Here is a 19,256-nt window from a genome sequence, read left to right as displayed (position 1 = left end):
CCACAATGGTTGAACTAATTTACACTCCCACCAACAGTGTAAAAGCATTCCAATTTCTCCACATCCTCTCCAGCATCTGTTGTCTCCAGATTTTTTTTTTATTGTATTTTAGGTTTTGGGGTACATGTGAAGAACATGCAAAATTGTTGCATAGGTACACACGTGGCAGTGTGATTTGCTGCCTTCCTCCCCTTCACCTATATGTGGCATTTCTCCCCATGCTATCTCTCCCCACCTCCCCACCCCCCGCTGTCCTTCCCCTATTTCCCCCCACAGACCCCAGCGTGTGATGCTCCCCTCCCTGTGTCCGTGTGTTGTCATTGTTCAACACCCACCTATGAGTGAGAACATGCAGTGTTTGATTTTCTGTTCTTGTGTCAGTTTGCTGAGAATGATGGTTTCCAGGTTCATCCATGTCCCTACAGAGGACACGAACTCATTGTTTTTGATGGCTGCATAGTATTCCATGGTGTATATGTGCCACATTTTCCCTGTCCAGTCTATCATCAATGGGCATTTGGGTTGGTTCCAGGTCTTTGCTATTGTAAACTGTGCTGCAATGAACATTCGTGTGCATGTATCCCTATAGTAGAACGATTTATAATCCTTTGGATATATACCCAGTAATGGGATTGCTGGGTCAAATGGAATTTCTATTTCTAGGTCCTTGAGGAATCACCACACTGTTTTCCACAATGGTTGAACTAATTTACACTCCCACCAACAGTGTAAAAGTGTTCCTATTTCTCCACATCCTCTCTGGCATCTGTTGTCTCCAGATTTTTTAATGATCACCATTCTAACTGGCAAGAGATGGTATCTCAAAGTGGTTTTGATTTGCATTTCTCTAATAATCAGTGATGATGAGCATTTTTTCATGTTTCTTGGCCTCATATATGTCTTCTTTTGAAAAGTGTCTATTCATATCCTTTGCACACTTTTGAATAGGTTTGTTTTTTTCTTGTAAATGTGTTTTAGTTCTTTGTAGATTCTGGATATTAGCCCTTTGTCAGATGGGTAGATTGCAAAAATGTTTTCCCATTCTGTTGGTTGCCAGTTCATTCTAATGATTGTTTCTTTTGCTGTGCAGAAGCTCTGGAGTTTAATTAGATCCCATTTGTCTATTTTGGCTTTTGTTGCCAATGCTTTTGGTGTTTTAGTCATGAAGTCCTTGCTTATGCCTATGTCCTGAATGATTTTGCCTCAGTTTTTTTCTAGGGTTTTTATGGTGTTAGGTCTTATGTTTAAGTCTTTAATCCATCTGAAGTTAATTTTAGTGTAAGGTGTGAGGAAGGGGTCCAGTTTCTGCTTTCTGATCATGGCTTGCTGATTTTCCCATCACCATTTATGAAATAGGGAATGCTTTCCCCATTGCTTGTTTTTGTTATGTTTGTCAAAGATCAGATGTTTGTAGATGTGTGGCATTGCCTGCGAGGCCTCTGTTCTGTTTCTTTGGTCTATATCTCTGTTTTGGTACCAGTACCATGCTGTTTTGATTACTGTAGACTTGTAGTATAGTTTGAAGTCAGGTAGCATGATGACTCCAGCTTTGTTCTTTTTGCTTAGAATTGACTTGCCTGTGCGGGCTCTCTTTTGGTTCCATATGAAGCTAAAGGTGGTTTGTTCCAGTTCTGTGAAGAAGGTCATAGGTAGCTTGATGGAGATAGCATTGAATCTATAAATTACTTTGGGAGGAAGTATGGCCATTTTCACAATATTGATTCTTTCTAACCATAAGCTTGGAATGCTTCTCCATCTTTTTGTGTCCTCATTTCCTGGAGCAGTGATTTGTAGTTCTCCTTGAAGAACTCTTTTGTTAGTTGTATTCCTTAGTATTTTATTCTCTTTGTAGCAATTGTGAATGACAGTTCATTCTTGATTTAGCTCTCTTTAAGTCTGTTATTGGTGTATAGGAATTCTTGTGATTTCTTCACATTGATTTTGTAATCTGAGACGTTACTGACGTTTCCGGAGATTTTGAGGTGATATGATGGGGTCTTCTAAATATACAATCATGGCATCTGCAGTTAGAGACAATTTGACTTCCTCCTTTCGTAATTCAATACCCTTTATTTCTTTTTCTTGCCTGATTGCTTTAGCTAGAACTTCCAATACTATATTGAATAGGAGTGGTGAGAGAGGGCATCCTTGTCTAGTGCCCGATTTCAAAGGGAATGCTTCCAATTTTTGCCCATTCATTATGATATTGGCTGTGGTTTTGTTGTAAATGCTTTTATTATTTTGAGATATTTTCCATTGATACCTAAATTATTGAGAGTTTTTAGCATAAAGGGCTGTTGAATTTTGTCAAAGGCCTTCTCTGCATCTATTGAGATAATCATGTGGTTTTTGTCTTTGGTTCTGTTTATGTGGTGAATTACATTTATAGACTTGCGTATAATGAACCAGCCTTGCATCTCTGGGATGAAGGCTACTTGATCGTGATGGATAAGCTTTTTGATGTGCTGTTGCAATCAGTTTGCCAATATTTTATTGAAGATTTTTCCATCTATGTTCATCATGGATATTGGCCTGAAGTTTTCTTTTCTTGTTGAGTCTCTGCTGGGTTTTGGTATCAGGATGATGTTGGTCTCATAAAATGATTTGGGAAGGTTTCCCTCTTTTTGGAGTATTTGATATAGTTTCAGATGGAGTGGTACCAGCTCCTCTTTGTATGTCTGGTAAAATTCAGCTGTGAACCCATCTGGTCCTGGACTTTTCTTGGTTCGTAGGCAATTAATTGCTGCCTGAACTTCAGCCTTTGTTATTGGTCTATGGTTTTGACTCCTTCCTGGTTTAGGCTTGGGAGGATGCAAGAGTACAGGAAATTATGCATTTCTTCCAGGTTTGCTGGTTTATGCGCATAGAGTTGTTTGTAGTAATCTCTGATGTTAGTTTATATTTCTGTGGAATTGGTTGGTGAAATCCCCTTTATTATTTTTTATTGCATCTATTTGATTCTTCTCTCTCTTCTGTTTTATTAATCTGGCTAGTGGTCTCTCTATTTTATTGATCTTTACAAAAAACCAGCTCCTGAATTTATTAGTTTTTTGAAGGTTTTTTTGTGTCTCTACCTCCTTTAGTTCTGCTCTGATCTTTTCTTGTCTTTTGCTGGCTTTTCAGTTTTTTTGATCTTGCTCCTCTAGTTCTTTCAATTTTGATGATAGGGTGTCAATTTTAGATCTTTCCTTGCTTCTCGTGTGGCCATTTATTGCTATAAATTTTCCTCCAGACACTGCTTTAAATGTGCCCCAGAGATTCTGGTACGTTGTATCTTCATTCTCGTTGGTTTTGGAGAAAATCTTTATTTCTGCCTTCATTTCATTGTTTATCCAGTCAACATTTAAGAGCCAGTTGTTCATTTTCCATGAAGTTGTGTGGCTCTGAGTGAGTTTCTTAATCCTGAGTTCTAATTTGATTGCACTGTGGTCTGAAAGAATGTTTGTTATGATTTCTATTGTTTTGCATTTGCTGACGAGTGATTTACTTGCAATTATGTGGTCAGTTTTAGAGTAGATGTGACGTGGCGCTTAGAAGAATGTATGTTCTGTGTATTTGGGGTAGAGAGTTCTATAAATGTCTATTAGGTTTGTTTGGTCTAGATCTGAGTTCAAGTCCTGAATATCCTTGTTAATTTTCTGTCTCATTGATCTGTCTAATATTGACAGTGAAATGTTAAAGTCTCCCACTATTATTGTGTGGGAATCTACATCTCTTTGTAGGTTGGTAAGAACTTGCTTTATGTATTTGGGTGCTCCTGTATTGGGTGCATATATATTTAGGATTGTTAGCTCTTCTTGTTGCATTGATTCTTTGACCATTATGTAATGCCCTTCTTTGTCTCTCTTGATCTTTTTTGGTTTAAAGTCTATTTTATCAGAGACTAGGATTGCATTTCCGGCTTTTTTTTTTTTTTGCTCGCCATTTGCTTGGTAAATCTTCCTCCATCCCTTTATTTTTAGCCTATGTGTATCCTTGCATGTGAGATGGGTTTCCTGGATACAGCACACCAATGGGTTTTGACCTTTTATCCAATTTGCCTGTCTGTGTCTTTTGATTGGGGCATTTGGTCCATTTACATTTAAGGTTAATATTGTTATGTGTGAATTTGATCCTGCCATTTTGATGCTAGCTGATTGTTTTGCCCATTAGTTGATGCAGTTTCTTTATTGTATCTATGCTTTTTACCATTTGTAACATTTTTGGAGTGGCTGGTACTGGTTGGTCCTTTCTATGTTTAGTGCTTCTTTCAGGAGCTCTCGTAAGGCAAGCCTGGTAGTGACGAAATCTCTGAGCACTTGCTTGTTCATAAAGGATTTTATTTCTCCTTTGCTTATGAAAGTTAGTTTGACTGTATACGTAATTCTAGGTTGAAAGTTCTTTTCTATTTTTTTTTTTCTCTTAGCCAGTGAACAGCTATTTCTTTTTTTTTTAATTTTTAAAGTTTTAATTTTTAATTTTTTTTTATTGCATTTTAGGTTTTGGGGTACATGTGAAAAACATGCAAGGTTGTTGCATAGGTGCATATGTGGCAGTGTGATTTGCTGCCTTTCCCCCTTCACCTATATCTGGCATTTCTCCCCATGCTATCCCTCCCCAACTCCTCACCCCTCCGCTGTCCCCCCCACTCCCCCCAACAGACCCCAGTGTATAGTGCTCCCCTCCCTGTGTCCATGTGTTCTCCTTGTTCAACAACCGCCTATGAGTGAGAACATGTGGTGTTTGATTTTGTGTTCTTGTGTCAGTTTGCTGAGAATGATGGTTTCCAGGTTCATCCATGTCCCTACAAAGGACACAAACTCCTCATTTTTAATGGCCGCATAATATTCCATGGTGTATATGTGCCACATTTTTCCTGTCCAGTCTATCATCGATGGGCATTTGGGTTGGTTCCAGGTCTTTGCTATTGTAAACTGTGCTGCAATGAACATTCGTGTGCATGTGTCCTTACAGTAGAACGATTTATAATCCTTTGGATATATGCCCAGTAATGGGATTGCTGGGTCAAATGGAATTTCTAGTTCTAGGTCTTTGAGGAATTGCCACACTGTTTTCCACAATGGTTGAATTAATTTACACTCCCACCAACAGTGTAAAAGTGTTCCTGTTTCTCCACATCCTCTCCAGCATCTGTTGTCTTCAGGTTTTTTAATGATCGCCACTCTAACTGGCGTGAGATGGTATCTCAATGTAGTTTTGATTTGCATTTCTCTAATGACCAGTGATGATGAGCATTTTTTCATATGCTTGTTGGCCTCATGTATGTCTTCTTTTGTAAAGTATCTGTTCATATCCTTCACCCATTTTTGAATGGGCTTGTTTTTTTTTTCTTGTAAATCTTTTTTACTCATTGTAAATTCTGGATATCAGCCCTTTGTCAGACGGGTAGGCTGCAAAATTTTTTCCCATTCTGTTGGTTGCCGATTCACTCTATTGCCTGTTTTTTTTGCCGTGCAGAAGCTGTGGAGTTTGATTAGGTCCCATTTGTCTATTTTGGCTTTTGTTGCCAATGCTTTTGGTGTTTTGGTCATAAAGTCCTTGCCTATGCCTATGTCCTGAATGGTTTTGACTAGGTTTCCTTCTAGGGTTTTTATGGTGTTAGGTCTTATGTTTAAGTCTTTAATCCATCTGGAGTCAATTTTAGTGTAAGGTGTCAGGAAGGGGTCGAGTTTCTGCTTTCTGCATATGGCTAGTCAGTTTTCCCAACACCACTTATTGAACAGAAAATCCTTTCCCCATTGCTTGTTTTTATCAGGTTTGTCAAAGATCGGGTGGTTGTAGATATGTTGTGTCACCTCCGATGCCTCTGTTCTGTTCTATTGGTCTATATCTCTGTTTTAGTACCAGTACCATGCTGTTTTGATTACTGTAGCCTTGTAGTAGAGTTTGATGTCTGGTATTGTGATGCCTCCCGCTTTGTTCTTTTTGCTTAGAATTGACTTGGCTATGAGGGCTCTCTTTTGGTTCCATATGAAGTTTAAGGTGGTTTTTTCCAGTTCTGTGAAGAAGGTCATTGGTAGCTTGATGGGGATAGCATTGAATCTGTAAATTACTTTGGGCAGTATGGCCATTTTCACGATATTAACTCTTCCTAACCATGAACATGGAATGTTTCTCCATCTGTTTGTGTCCTCTCTTATTTCGTTGAGCAGTGGTTTGCAATTCTCCTTGAAGAGGTCCTTTACGTTCCTTGTTAGTTGTATTCCTAGGTATTTTATTCTTTTTGTAGCAATTGTGAATGGCAGTTCGTTCTTGATTTGGCTCTCTTTAAGTCTGTTATTGGTGTATAGGAATGCTTGTGATTTTTGCACATTGATTTTGTATCCTGAGACTTTGCTGAAGTTGCTTATCAGTTTCAGGAGATTTTGGGCTGAGATGATAGGGTCTTCTAGATATACAATGATGTCGTCTGGAAATAGAGACAATTTGACTTCCTCCTTTCCTAATTGAATACCCTTTATTTCTTTTTCTTGCCTGATTGCTCTGGCTAGAACTTCCAGAACTATATTGAATAGGAGTGGTGAGAGAGGGCATCCTTGTCTAGTGCCAGATTTCAAAGGGAATGCTTCCAGTTTTTGCCCACTCAGTATGTTATTGGCTCTCGGTTTGTCATATATAGCTTTTATTATTTTGAGATACGTTCCATCGATACCTAGTTTATTGAGAGTTTTTAGCATAAAGGGCTGTTGAATTTTATCGAAGGCCTTCTCTGAATCAATTGAGATAATCACGTGGTTTTTGTCTTTGGTTCTGTTTATGTGGTGAATTACATTTATAGACTTGTGTATATTGAACCAGCCTTGCATCCCCGGGATGAATCCTACTTGATCATGGTGGATAAGCTTTTTGATGTGCTGTTGCAATTGGCTTGCCAGTATTTTATTGAAGAGTTTTGCATCTATGTTCATCATGGATATTGGCCTGTAGTTTTCTTTTCTTGTTGAGTCTCTGCCATGTTTTGGTATTAGGATGATGTTGGTCTCATAAAATGATTTGGGAAGGATTCCCTCTTTTTGGATTATTTGGAATAGTTTCAGTAGGAATGGTACCAGTTCCTCTTTGTATGTCTGGTAGAATTCGGCTGTGAACCCATCTGGACCTGGGCTTTTTTTGGGTGGTAGGCTCTTAATTGCTGCCTCGACTTCAGACCTTGTTATTGGTCTATTCAGGGTTTTGACTTCTTCCTGGTTTAGGCTTGGGAGGAGGCTACTTTCCAGGAATTTATCCATTTCTTCCAGGTTTTCTAGTTTATGTGCATAGAGTTGTTTGTAATAATCTCTGATGATGGTTTGAATTTCTGTGGAATCTGTGGTGATATCCCCTTTATCATTTTTTATTGCATCTATTTGGTTATTCTCTCTTTTCTTTTTTTATTAGTCTGGCTAGTGGTCTGTCTATTTTGTTGATCTTTTCAAAAAACCAGCTCCTGGATTTAATGATTTTTTTGTAGGGTTTTTTGTGTCTCTATCTCCTTCAATTCTGCTTTGATCTTGGTTATTTCTTGTCTTCTGCTAGGTTTTGAGTTTTTTTGATCTTGCTCCTCTAGCTCTTTGAATTTTGACAATAGGGTGTATATTTTAGATCTCTCCTTACTTCTCATGTGGGCCTAGTCACACTCAGCCTGCAGAGGCTTCGCTGAGCTGCTGTGGGCTCCACCCAGCTTCCGTGTGAACGTCTCTGCAGTCCTGTTTATATGGGTGTAGTTAGAACTGCTTCCACTATGCTTGCTGGCCCACCCCTGTAGTAATGGAGTCTCTGTAGTGGCAGGTTGTCTTGGTTACGCAAATTGCCCTGGGAACTGCAGGGTTTTTCCCGATGGAGTATGCCCCTCCTCCACAGAGCTGGACCGTCCTGGGTTCAGCCGTGTTTCCAGTGGCACCCTCTTTGTCCGGGAATCTCTTGGCTTGACTCCCTGCCTCAGCTCCCCTTGCTGGCCCAGAGGGGACCCAGTCTCGCTCACTCTGCACAAGGAACTGCTGCTCCCTGCCCCAGGTGCAGGCTGAGCGGCTGCACCGGTCCAACCAGTGGCGCTGGCAACCCATGGAGCTCCTCCACCTGTGAATCTCCTGGTCTGTGGGCAGTAAAAATCCACTGCCCTGTGAACTGCTGCATCAACCAAAGCAGCGGCTCTGAGATTCATGGTGCGCCCTTGCCCGGGAGTCTCCTGGCTTGACTCCCTGCTTCAGCTCCCCTTGCTGGCTCAGAGGGGACTCAGTCTCTCTCACTCTGCACAAGGATCCGCTGCCCCCCGCCCCAGGGCGTAGGCCGAGCGGCCGCGCCACTCAAACCAGCGGCGCTGGTGACCCATGGGGCTCCTCCTCCTGTGAATCTCCTGGTCTGTGGGCAGTAAAAATCCGTCTGGAAATGCAGCATCCACTCACCCTCTGTGCCTTCACTCGGAGCTGCAATTCCGAGTTCCTCCTAGCTGGCCATCTTGGATCCTCCCTCTCGAAAGTTCTTTTCTTTAAGGATGTTGAATATTGGCCTCCACTCTTCTGGCTTGTAGGGTTTCTGCATAGAGATCCACTGTGAGTCTGATAGGCTTCCCTTTGTGTGTAATCCAATCTTTCTCCCTGGTTGCCCTTAGCATTTTTTCCTTCATTTCAACGCTGGTAAATTTGTGCTTTGGGGTTGCTCTTCTTGAGGAATATCTATGTGGTGTTCTCTGTATTTCCTGGACTTGAATGTTGGCCTGCCTTGCTAGGTTGGGGAAGTTCTCCTGGATAATATCCTAAAGAGTGTTTTCCATCTTGGATTTATTCTCTCTCTCACATTCAGGTAAACCTGTCAAATGTAGATTAGGACTTTTCATATAATCCCATATTTCTTGGAGACTTTGTTCATTTCTTTTCACTCTTTTTTCTCTAATCTTGCCTTCTTGTTTTATTTCATTGAGTTGATCTTCAGTCTCTGATATCCTTTCTGCTGCTTGGTCAATTTGGCAATTGAAACTTGTGTATCCTTTTCAAAATTCTTGTGATGTGTTTTTCAGCTCCATCAATTCATTTATATTCTTTTCTAAGCTGTTTATTCTTGTTTGCATTTTGTCAAATCTATTTTCAAGGTTCTTAGTTTCTTTGCACTGGGTTAGAACATGTTCTTTTAGCTCAGAGAAGTTTGTTATTACCCACTTTCTGAAGCTTGTTTCTATCAATTCATCAGACTCATTCTCCATCCAGCCTTGTTCCCTTGCTGGTGAGGAGTTGTGATCCATTGGAGGATGAGAGGCATTCCTGTTTTGGGTGTTTTCATCCTTTTTGTGCTGGTTTCTTCCCATCTTTATGGATTTATCTACCTGTGATCTTTGTAGTTGGTGAGTTTTGGATGGGGACTCTGAGTGGACATCTTTTTTGTTGATGATGAAGTTATTTCTTTCTGTTTTTTAGTTTTCCTTCTATCAGTCAGGGTCTTCTGCTTTAGGACTGCTGGAGGTTGACTCCAGACCCTGCTTGCCTGAGGATCACCTGCAGTGGCTGCAGAACAGTAAGGGTTGCTGCCAGTTTCTTCTTCTGCTATCTTTGTCCCAGAAGGATACCTGCCAGATGTCAGCCTGAGGTTCTCCTTTATTAGGTGGCTTTTTGGATATACAGGGGTTGGGGAGCTGCTTGAGGAGACAGTCTTGCCATTTGTTTGATTGCTAGCAGTTTGATTATGATGTACCTATGCATAGATTTCCTTCAATTTTTACTGTTTGGGATTTGCTGAACATTTTGAATTTTTATAATTATGTCTTTTACCAAGTTTAGAAGGGTTGTTTGTTTGTTTTGTTGTTGTGTTTTTTTAGAGATGGGGTCTTATTATGTTGCCCAGGCTGAATTTTAACTCCTGGATCCAGACAATCCTCTTGCCTCAGCCTCCTGAATAGCTGGGAGTATAGTCACTCACTACCACACCCAACTCAATTTTGGAAGTTTAAAAAATGCATTATCACTTTAAATATTTCTCTGCATCAAACTTTCTTTCCTTTTGTGATTCTGATGATATAGATAGTAGCCCTTTTGATATTTTGCCACAGGTCTCTAAGATTCTGTTCATTGAATTTTTATAAAATAAAACAGTTGTTCAGATAATTTCAAGTTCATTGATTATTTGTTGTGGCCATCCTCTATTGAGCCCATACAGTGAATTGCTATTTTGATTGTTGTATTTTTTAGTTCTAAAATTTTCATTTCATTCTTTTTTAATATTTAAGATTTTTGTGAACCTAAGATGTAATAAATTACATGTCCAAACCTATTCACAAACTTTCCTGTTTGTGTGTATAAAATTTATGGATTTAAATAAGGGGTAAGCTTTAATAAGTCATTGTCAAATGTAGAAGTTAATTCATGTCCAATACCAAAGACTCCTCTTGCAGTGTGATATATTAAAAATGTAAGCAATACTTCTGAAAGTTAGCACTGAGAAATTGTCAGAGGTGGTACTGGCATTTTATTTTCCAATAATCCCTAGAAAGCTTTTCTTCAGCTCCCCTGGCTATGAAAAAGAATTGAAGAAAGAAAGAATAAAAGGTAAAATTTAAACTTTTAGGGGTGATGAGTATGGTAGACCACATCTAAAATGTGATGCTTATGAGGTGTTACTGGATGTCCCTGAGATCATTTTAAAAATAATATATTTTGAATTTAGATGTCCCATATTTTGTTTTGGACAGTTAATAATTCATATTTTTTTGTTGAGATATTTTTAGAGAAGTGATTTTTAAGGCATGTTGTAATGTTCATAATGCAAAAGATAGTGCTAATTCTATATGTCTATTAAAAGAAATTATTAATAATACTTAGAGACAACATTTATTGAACAGTCACTATATTCCAGACACTTTTTAAAAGACTATCTTTATATGAATTAGTTAAATTGAGAATAAAATAGTTAAATATATTAATTGAATGAGATACATAAGCTTATTATTTCAATATTAAAGAATAGGACGCTGAGGCACAGATAACCTGCTTAGTTGCTTCAGGTCACCAAAATGACAAGTATAGAAGTCAGGATTCAACCTGAGTATCTTCATTCCATATTTTTCTTTTCTTCTTATTTTCCTGCCACTAAATACTATTGAGTACCTACTGTATATATGCCAGCCACAGGAATACAGAGATTAAAAGAAGCAATACCTCTCTAAAGTATATTTGGGAAACAGACAGAGAAATGGCATATGGTATAATAATAATCAGCATTGCAAAGGTATGTACATATGTGCTGAGGTGGAAAGTTGAGAAAGTGCAGAATCTACTTGAGGAAGTTAGATCAGACATCACAGAGGATGTAACAAATAGCTTTCTCTCAGGTATTGCAAGGGGATAAATGCATTTTAGCCAAAACACAGTATGAATATGTTCAGAAGATGTGCTTGTAATGCTTTAAAAATCAGAACAATTTTGTCTGTGTGTACATACATCTTAACTAGCTTCAAAGTTGTATTGGTTAAGGTTCAGTTGCAGAAAACTAAAACCATTTGAGCTAGTTTAATAAAAGGAGATTTAATATAGGGAATTGAATGCTTTCAATATCATAAGTTAGAGTATAGGCTCTGAGCTAGACTTCCAGAAACGAGTCCCAGAAAAGCATCACAGAACTGGCCTGACAAGGACGTTGCATCCTCTGCCATGATCAGCAAGTGGAGAACATCATCTTTCAGCTTAGGAATTAGGAAGCTTCTGCCTAACTCCTGGTGCCAGCACAAACAGTCTTGGCAGCAATCCATGGATCAGAAAACCGACACCCCAACTGTTGGCTCTAAAACCCTGCCACTGTCATCCATGCCAACAAAATGAATTCAGACTCTTAACAGGCATTAAGTGAGGGACTACTCACTACAAGTTCTACTACTGCTGTTTTGGAAATCCAACCACCACCACCATCAAGCTTACCAGCAGAATTATCTGAAGCAGCAGAACAGGGGCCTCTTTCTTATTCTGTTGCCCAAATCTTAATCCCATCTGGATCTTAATCCCATCTGGATCTAAATCATAGTTTGAAATTGAGCTGCAAGAAGTCTGAGAAATGTCATTTTGTTTTAGTTTCCTGTTTCCGCATTATAGGAAGGCATATGGAAAAGGGCTGAAAGATTGTTGAGGTAGTTGCTCTGCAATGTTTGCTGTAGACATATAGATGGTAGAAAGATGAATGGAAATGCCAGAGTTCTTCATCCTATGAATAATGATATATTAAGTGTCATCAACGTTGCATTTTATATACTGTTTTTCTGATGATGTGTCTTTTTTGCATTTCTGATTTAAACTCCTATCTTGATGTTGTTTCCAGAGCTTGTGTTTTTTCCTTTAAATAGTATAGATTATAATAATATTATGATGATAAAATGATATGTTGAGCTTGAATAGTGGAAATAGTATTAAATACAGTCATGCATTGCATTACACCATTTTGGTCAACAAATGAACTGCAGATACTAAAGAGGTTGAATAAGATTATAACAGAGCTGAATAATTGCTATCACCTAGTGACACTGTAGCTATCCCAATGTAGTAGAGCAAGGGAATACTCACATGTTTCTAGTGATGCTGGTATAAACAAATCTTCTGTGCTGCCAGGAATCTATAAGTGTAGCACATACAGTTATGTATAGTACATAATACTTGGTAATGATAATAAACAACTATGTTACTGGTTTATGTTTTATTATGCTATAGTTTTTATTGTATTTTTAGAGTGTATTTCTTCTACTTATTAAAAGAAAAAAAGCTAACTGTAAAACAACCTCAGACAGCTCCTTTGGAGGTATTCCAGAAGAAAGCATTGTAAGAGGGGAAAGGATTCCCTGTTCAATAAGTGGTGTTGGGAAAACTGGCTAGCCATATGCAGAAAGCAGAAACTCGACCCCTTCCTGACACCTTACACTAAAATTGACTCCAGATGGATTAAAGACTTAAACATAAGACCTAACACCATAAAAACACTAGAAGGAAAACCTAGGCAAAACCATTCAGGACATAGGCATAGGCAAGGACTTTATGACCAAAACACCAAAAGCATTGGCAACAAAAGCCAAAATAGACAAATGGGACCTAATCAAACTCCACAGCTTCTGCACGGCAAAAGAAACAGTCAATAGAGTGAATCAGCAACCAACAGAATGGGAAAAAATTTTTGCAGCCTACCCGTCTGACAAAGGGCTGATATACAGAATTTACAACGAGCTAAAAAAGATTTACAAGAAAAAAACAAACAAGCCCATTCAAAAATGGGCGAAGGATATGAACAGATACTTTTCAAAAGAAGACATACATGAGGCCAACAAACATATGAAAAAATGCTCATCATCACTGGTCATTAGAGAAATGCAAATCAAAACCACATTGAGATACCATCTCACGCCAGTTAGAATGGCGATCATTAAAAAATCTGGAGAAAATAGATGCTGGAGAGGATGTGGAGAAATAGGAACACTTTTCCACTGTTGGTGGGAGTGTAAATTAGTTCAACCATTGTGGAAAACAGTGTGGCGATTCCTCAAGGACCTAGAACTAGAAATTCCATTTGACCCAGCAATCCCATTACTGGGCATATATCCAAAGGATTATAAATCGTTCTACTGTAAGGACACATGCACACGAATGTTCATTGCAGCACAGTTTACAATAGCAAAGACCTGGAACCAACCCAAATGCCCATCGATGATAGACTGGACAGGAAAAATGTGGCACATATACACCATGGAATATTATGCAGCCTTTAAAAACGAGGAGTTCACGTCCTTTGTAGGGACATGGATGAGCCTGGAAACCATCATTCTCAGCAAACTGACACAAGAACACAAAATCGAACACCACATGTTCTCACTCATAGGCGGGTGTTGAACAAGGAGAACACATGGACACAGGGAGGGGAGCACTATACACGGAGGTCTGTTGGGGGAGAGTGGGGGGGACAGCGGGGGCGTGGGGAGTTGGGGACGGATAGCATGGGGAGAAATGCCCGATATTGGTGAAGGGGAGGAAGGCAGCAAATCACACTGCCACGTATGCACCTATGCAACAACCTTGCATGTTTTTCACATGTACCCCAAAACCTAAAATGCAATAATAAAAAAAAAAATAATAAAAAAATTAAAATTAAAATTAAAAAAAAAAGAAAGAAAGCATTGTAAGAGATGACAGCTCCATGCATGTTACTACCTGTGAAGGCTTTCTGGTTGGACAAAATTTGGAAGTGGAAGACAGTGATATTAATGATCCTGATCCTGTGTAAGCCCAGGCCAATGTGTGTGTTTGTGTCTTAGTTTTTAGCAAAAACTCTAAAAAGTAAAAAACAATCCTAATAACAAAAAAACCTTATTGAACAAGTATATAAGATAAAAAGTGTTTGTGTTTTAAGCTAAGTGTAATTACAAGAGAGTTAAAAAGTTAAAAAAATTACAAAGTTATAAGAAAAAGTTACAGTAAGCTAAGGTTAATTTATTACTGAAGAAAGAAAACTAAATAATAAATTTAGTGTAGCCTAAGTGTATACAGTTTAAACATTACTGACACTACCATAGTATACAGTATTGTCCTAAACCTTCACTCATCACTCACAAACTCAAGCCAATTCTAGTCCTGTAAGCTCCATTCATGGTCAATGCTTTATTCAGGTATATCCTTTTTGTCCTATATTGAGTTTAGATACACAAAAACACCATTTTGTTACAATTACCTACAAGATTCAGGTCAGTTACATGCTGTTCAGATTTGCAGCCTATGAACAATAGCCTAGAAGCATAGTAGGCTACACAATCTAGGTTTATGTAGGTGCACTCTGTGATGTTCACATGACAAAATAACAACACATTTCTCAGAATGTGTACCTGTGGTTAAATGATTCATGATTATAATAGTGAATCCAGTAGGTTGTTAAGCTGAGTAAAACCATTTAGATTGAAAACATTCATTCTCAGCTACAGCATTGTCTTAGTTAAGAAAGTAGTCCTGTGTGGCATTTCCTCCCAACTGCCTCACCCCAGACTTCCTGCAATGCCTCAATCATTAACTCAGGTATTTATTGAACATTTAACATGTGCAATGGCTATTCAAGATGTTATAACATTTGGAATTTATATTTATGTATTGCTTTATAGCTCTCTTGCAATGTGCCTTTCTATTTATTTTATTGCATGTAATATTCACAACTAGTTTATTTTGCAAAAGAAACTGAGACCTAAAAACTTTACTAAGAATACCAACCAAAATGAATATGCTCCATTGGTTATTTGATTTTGTGAAATGTATTGACTATGATCAGTGCCATTTATAATCTAAAACTGAGTCGATTTTGTCTTTACTTGTGATTTTTTTTGACATACATGGTATTTGAATTATGTGGAAATGAGAACATTCTGACTAAAGATCTTGTTACTTTCATGTGAATCATAGGAGAAATGCTGTACTTTATAAGTAATGGCTATAATCTCAATTGTCAAACAGTTTCCTTTAAAACATTTCTATAAAAATTGGTACCTTACATTTTATCTTACTCAAATGCATTGAACAATATATTTCTCTCATTCAACAATGAGTCTACTATATAAGTCACATACAAAACAGTTTATTATTTAGTGTTATACTCATAAATTTAATTATGACAAAGTTGCCAATACTATATAATTGTATTTGGTTTAGATTATAAAGATTTTATATGCCATTGAATCCATTGATATTCTTTTGTCTTTTTTTTTTTTTTTTTTTTTTTTTTGAGACGGAGTTTCGCTCGTTACCCAGGCTGGAGTGCAATGGCGCGATCTCGGCTCACCGCAACCTCCGCCTCCTGGGTTCAGGCAATTCTCCTGCCTCAGCCTCCTGAGTAGCTGGGATTACAGGCACGCGCCACCATGCCCAGCTAATTTTTTGTATTAGTAGAGACGGGGTTTCACCATGTTGACCAGGATGGTCTCGATCTCTTGACCTCGTGATCCACCCGCCTCGGCCTCCCAAAGTGCTGGGATTACAGGCTTGAGCCACCGCGCCCGGCCTCTTTTGTCTTTTTGATTTCTTTTATTTACATGTTCTATCAAAAGGGACAAAATATGAATGAGTGTTTATGTAATTCATAGTTTTATGTTTTGAGAAATCTAACTTTTTCTAAGCAAATATTTAAAAATTAAATTTATCTGCATACCAACCATCATATCTCTGAAACAATCTAATGGATTTTTCACAAAACAGTTTTTTAAACCTAAAAGTTGATATAGTTACGATTAAACAATTTGTTATCTTTCTTTTCTTTTCTTGGTGTCAATCACCAAAATAAAAAAAAGTCAAGGAAATCTCTCTTTCTTTTTCTCTCCCTCCCTCCCTTCCTTCTTCTCTCTCATTTAATCCATCACCCAGTTTTTACTTTTGTGGTGATTTGTGGCATTCTAGATGTTATTTTGAAAGCAAAAATAAAAACTTTAATGCCTCTTCATTTATATAACTCTAGTAATCTTTGGGAAATAAAAATAGCTTTAAAGATTATTGATAAAATAAAGACATTTTGTCTAAATCATAAAGCTCAGATTTTAGGTTTGCTCAATGCTTTAAGATCATAAACTGCTTTGACTTTTGAAAATTTTTCAAATTATGTTGGCGACATTAAGTTCTAAATAAGACCTACAAATATATGGAGTTAGCCATGCCCCCTAACTATGCAAGGAAAGTTATAAAGAAAGGAAATTTAACTGCATTCTAGCCTGGGCAAGAAAGCAATACTCCCATTCTCTCTCTCTCTTTCTCTTCCTTTTTCTTCCTCTTCTTCATTATTTTTTTCTTTCTTTCTTTCTAAAAAAAAAGAAAGGAAATTTTATATAAGAAAGAATGTTATATTATGGTAAATTCTTGTCCCAAAGTAAAATGACTAGTTGTTTAAAAAGAGGGATGTTTAAGGCAAGTCAGAAAGTCAAAACATGTCATACATGGCCTGTGTAAGTCATGAAAGAATTAATGACAAGAAATTTTGCCAGAAATGTACAATTTAAAGGGGATTAGGCCTCCTAAATGCTTCATAAAATGCCACTATGACTCTTAACTGTATATCTTGCCTGTTTTACAGCTAGGCAAGGTGTGGGACATTGTGGCGTTAGATGCTGGAAAGAGTCAGACCTTATCTGCATTTCTCTCTGGGTCCTAAGCTCCATACCTAGTACATAATTAAAATCCCTTACTCATCAAGGTTTTCACCAAAAGTAAAAGTTCTAAGAGTTAACATTGTAATATGTAGTTGAGATTACTGAAAAATATAGATTTACATGCAAGGTGTGTAAGGAGAATGAAATGTGTTTTTTTGTAAGAGATTATAAGAGAGTGTGGGAATGTAAATTTTTGCCTAGGTTGGAGGGTTAGAGAACAGTTTTAAATTAAATAAAGTTTGAACAAGTTGTGGAAGGTTTATAAAAATTAATTATAAGAGATTCTATGTGTGAATATATTGGCTAAACTTAAAATGGCATTTTTCAGGTTTTTTTTTCATAAATTGAACATTGGAATATAAGTACAACAGGGTTTTCTTAGAACAATATTTTGCTCTGAGAAAAAAATTGAAAAGGGCTGTAAAGGGTTTGTAAAAATCTTACCTTATGACCAAACTAATTAAAAGCTGAATAGATTTATAAAATGCTATTTAAAAACTAGCTTTAACATTAATACACTAATGGAAACATAAAATTTGATCTTCTTTTTTAAAAAGGATTTTTATGTAACATTAAAAGATAACAAAAGGTTTTTATTACCTTTTAAGTAAACTACAAAAGAAAAAGGGGAGCAGGGAAAGAAAACAGTCAGTTGGGCTTCATGCTATCTTCATTGGGTCTTGTTTGGAAAGCTGAGTCTCTTCTCTATTACAATAATGCTTTTTCCTTTTTTGAGGCTCCTTGGGTAAAGATGGTAGAGTGCAGTTACAGCTGTTCACTGACTACATTCAGCTCTCTAGTAAACTTGTCCAGATTGAATATGCTTTGTTTCCTGTAGCTGGAGGATCCCGGTCAGTGGGAATTAAAGCTGCAAATGGTGTGGTATTAGCAACTGAGAAAAAACAGAAATCCATTCTGTATGATGAGTGAAGTGTACACAAAATGAAACCAATGACCAAGAGTATAGATTTGGTGTACAGTGACATGCACCAAGGTTACAAAGTGCTTGTGAACAGAGCTCAAAAACTAGTTCAACAATGCTATCTTATATACCAAGAACCTATTCCCACAGCTTAGCGGGTACAGAGAGTAGCTTCTGTGATGCAAGAATGTACTCAGGGGGTGTTTGTTCATTTGGAGTTTCTTTATTTATTTGTGGTTGGAATGAGGGATGACCATATTTATTTCAGTCAGATCCATCTGGAGCTTACTTTGCCTGGAAAGCTACAGCAATGAGAAAGAACTATGTGGATGGGAAAACTTCCCTTGAGAAAAGATATGATGAAGATCTGGAACTTGAAGATGGCATTTATACAGCCATCTTACTCCTAAAGGAAAGCTTTGAAGAGTAAATTGACAGAGGATAACATAGAAGTTGGAATCTGCAATGCAACTGAATTTAGGAGGCTTACTCCAACTGAAGTTAAGGATTACTTGGCTGCCATAGCATAACAATGAAGTAACTGAAAAATCCAGAATTTCAGATTATCTACTTAAACATGTTTAAAGTATGTTTCATTTTGCAGAATTTTTACATACTTATTTCTACTTGGTTGAAATTGACTGTTTTTAAAATGAAACTTATATATCCTAATAAACTGCTGAACCCACGTTCTGGCCTTTTAGGAGTTGCTAAATAACAGTTATTTCCTGCTTTTTGTCATAGTTGATTTCTGCAGACTATATTGCAAAGCAGAATGATGAAATCATTTTTTAGTTGTCAAGTAATTTTGGTTAAGTCAAATCTTATTGCTCTCTTCACTACCAGATGTTGCCTGTGTTTCCATAAAACAAAATGCTGATTTTGGTAAAAATATCACTGCTTCTAGAGCTGGGAGAATCTGCACACTTTCATGAGTTCATGGGACAAAAAAAGAAGCATAGGTGCTTTTAGATGCCATTAGGTATTGGTCAGTGAAATCCTAGGGTGCTTTATGAGATTGTACTGTGGCTATGAAGAGTGGTAAGCCCAACAGGTCTCCATGGGAGATATATTATGTAAATAAATAAACAATGGTTTGCTGGTTCAAAATAAATTGGAATTATCATTTTGACTAATGAGTGATTTATGGTAACCTAAGATTCTATTTTGTAATATCCAATGCTATTAAACCTTTGCTATTTAGCAAACATTTCAAAATCAAGCTCTAGA

General features: G+C 37.5%; 1 pseudogene; it reads left to right on the top strand.

Annotated features, from left to right (window-relative positions):
- Positions 1 to 17,855: 17,855 nt before the first annotated feature.
- On the top strand, positions 17,856 to 18,556 carry LOC105722439 (proteasome subunit alpha type-2-like; annotated as a pseudogene).
- The last annotated feature ends 700 nt before the right edge of the window (positions 18,557 to 19,256 follow it).

This window comes from Aotus nancymaae, unplaced genomic scaffold, assembly GCF_030222135.1.
Source record: "Aotus nancymaae isolate 86718 unplaced genomic scaffold, 86718_ANA_hifiasm-v0.15.2.pri h1tg000014l, whole genome shotgun sequence".
Classification (NCBI taxonomy): Eukaryota; Metazoa; Chordata; class Mammalia; order Primates; family Aotidae; genus Aotus; species Aotus nancymaae.
This window is presented reverse-complemented; position numbering and strand designations above follow the sequence as displayed.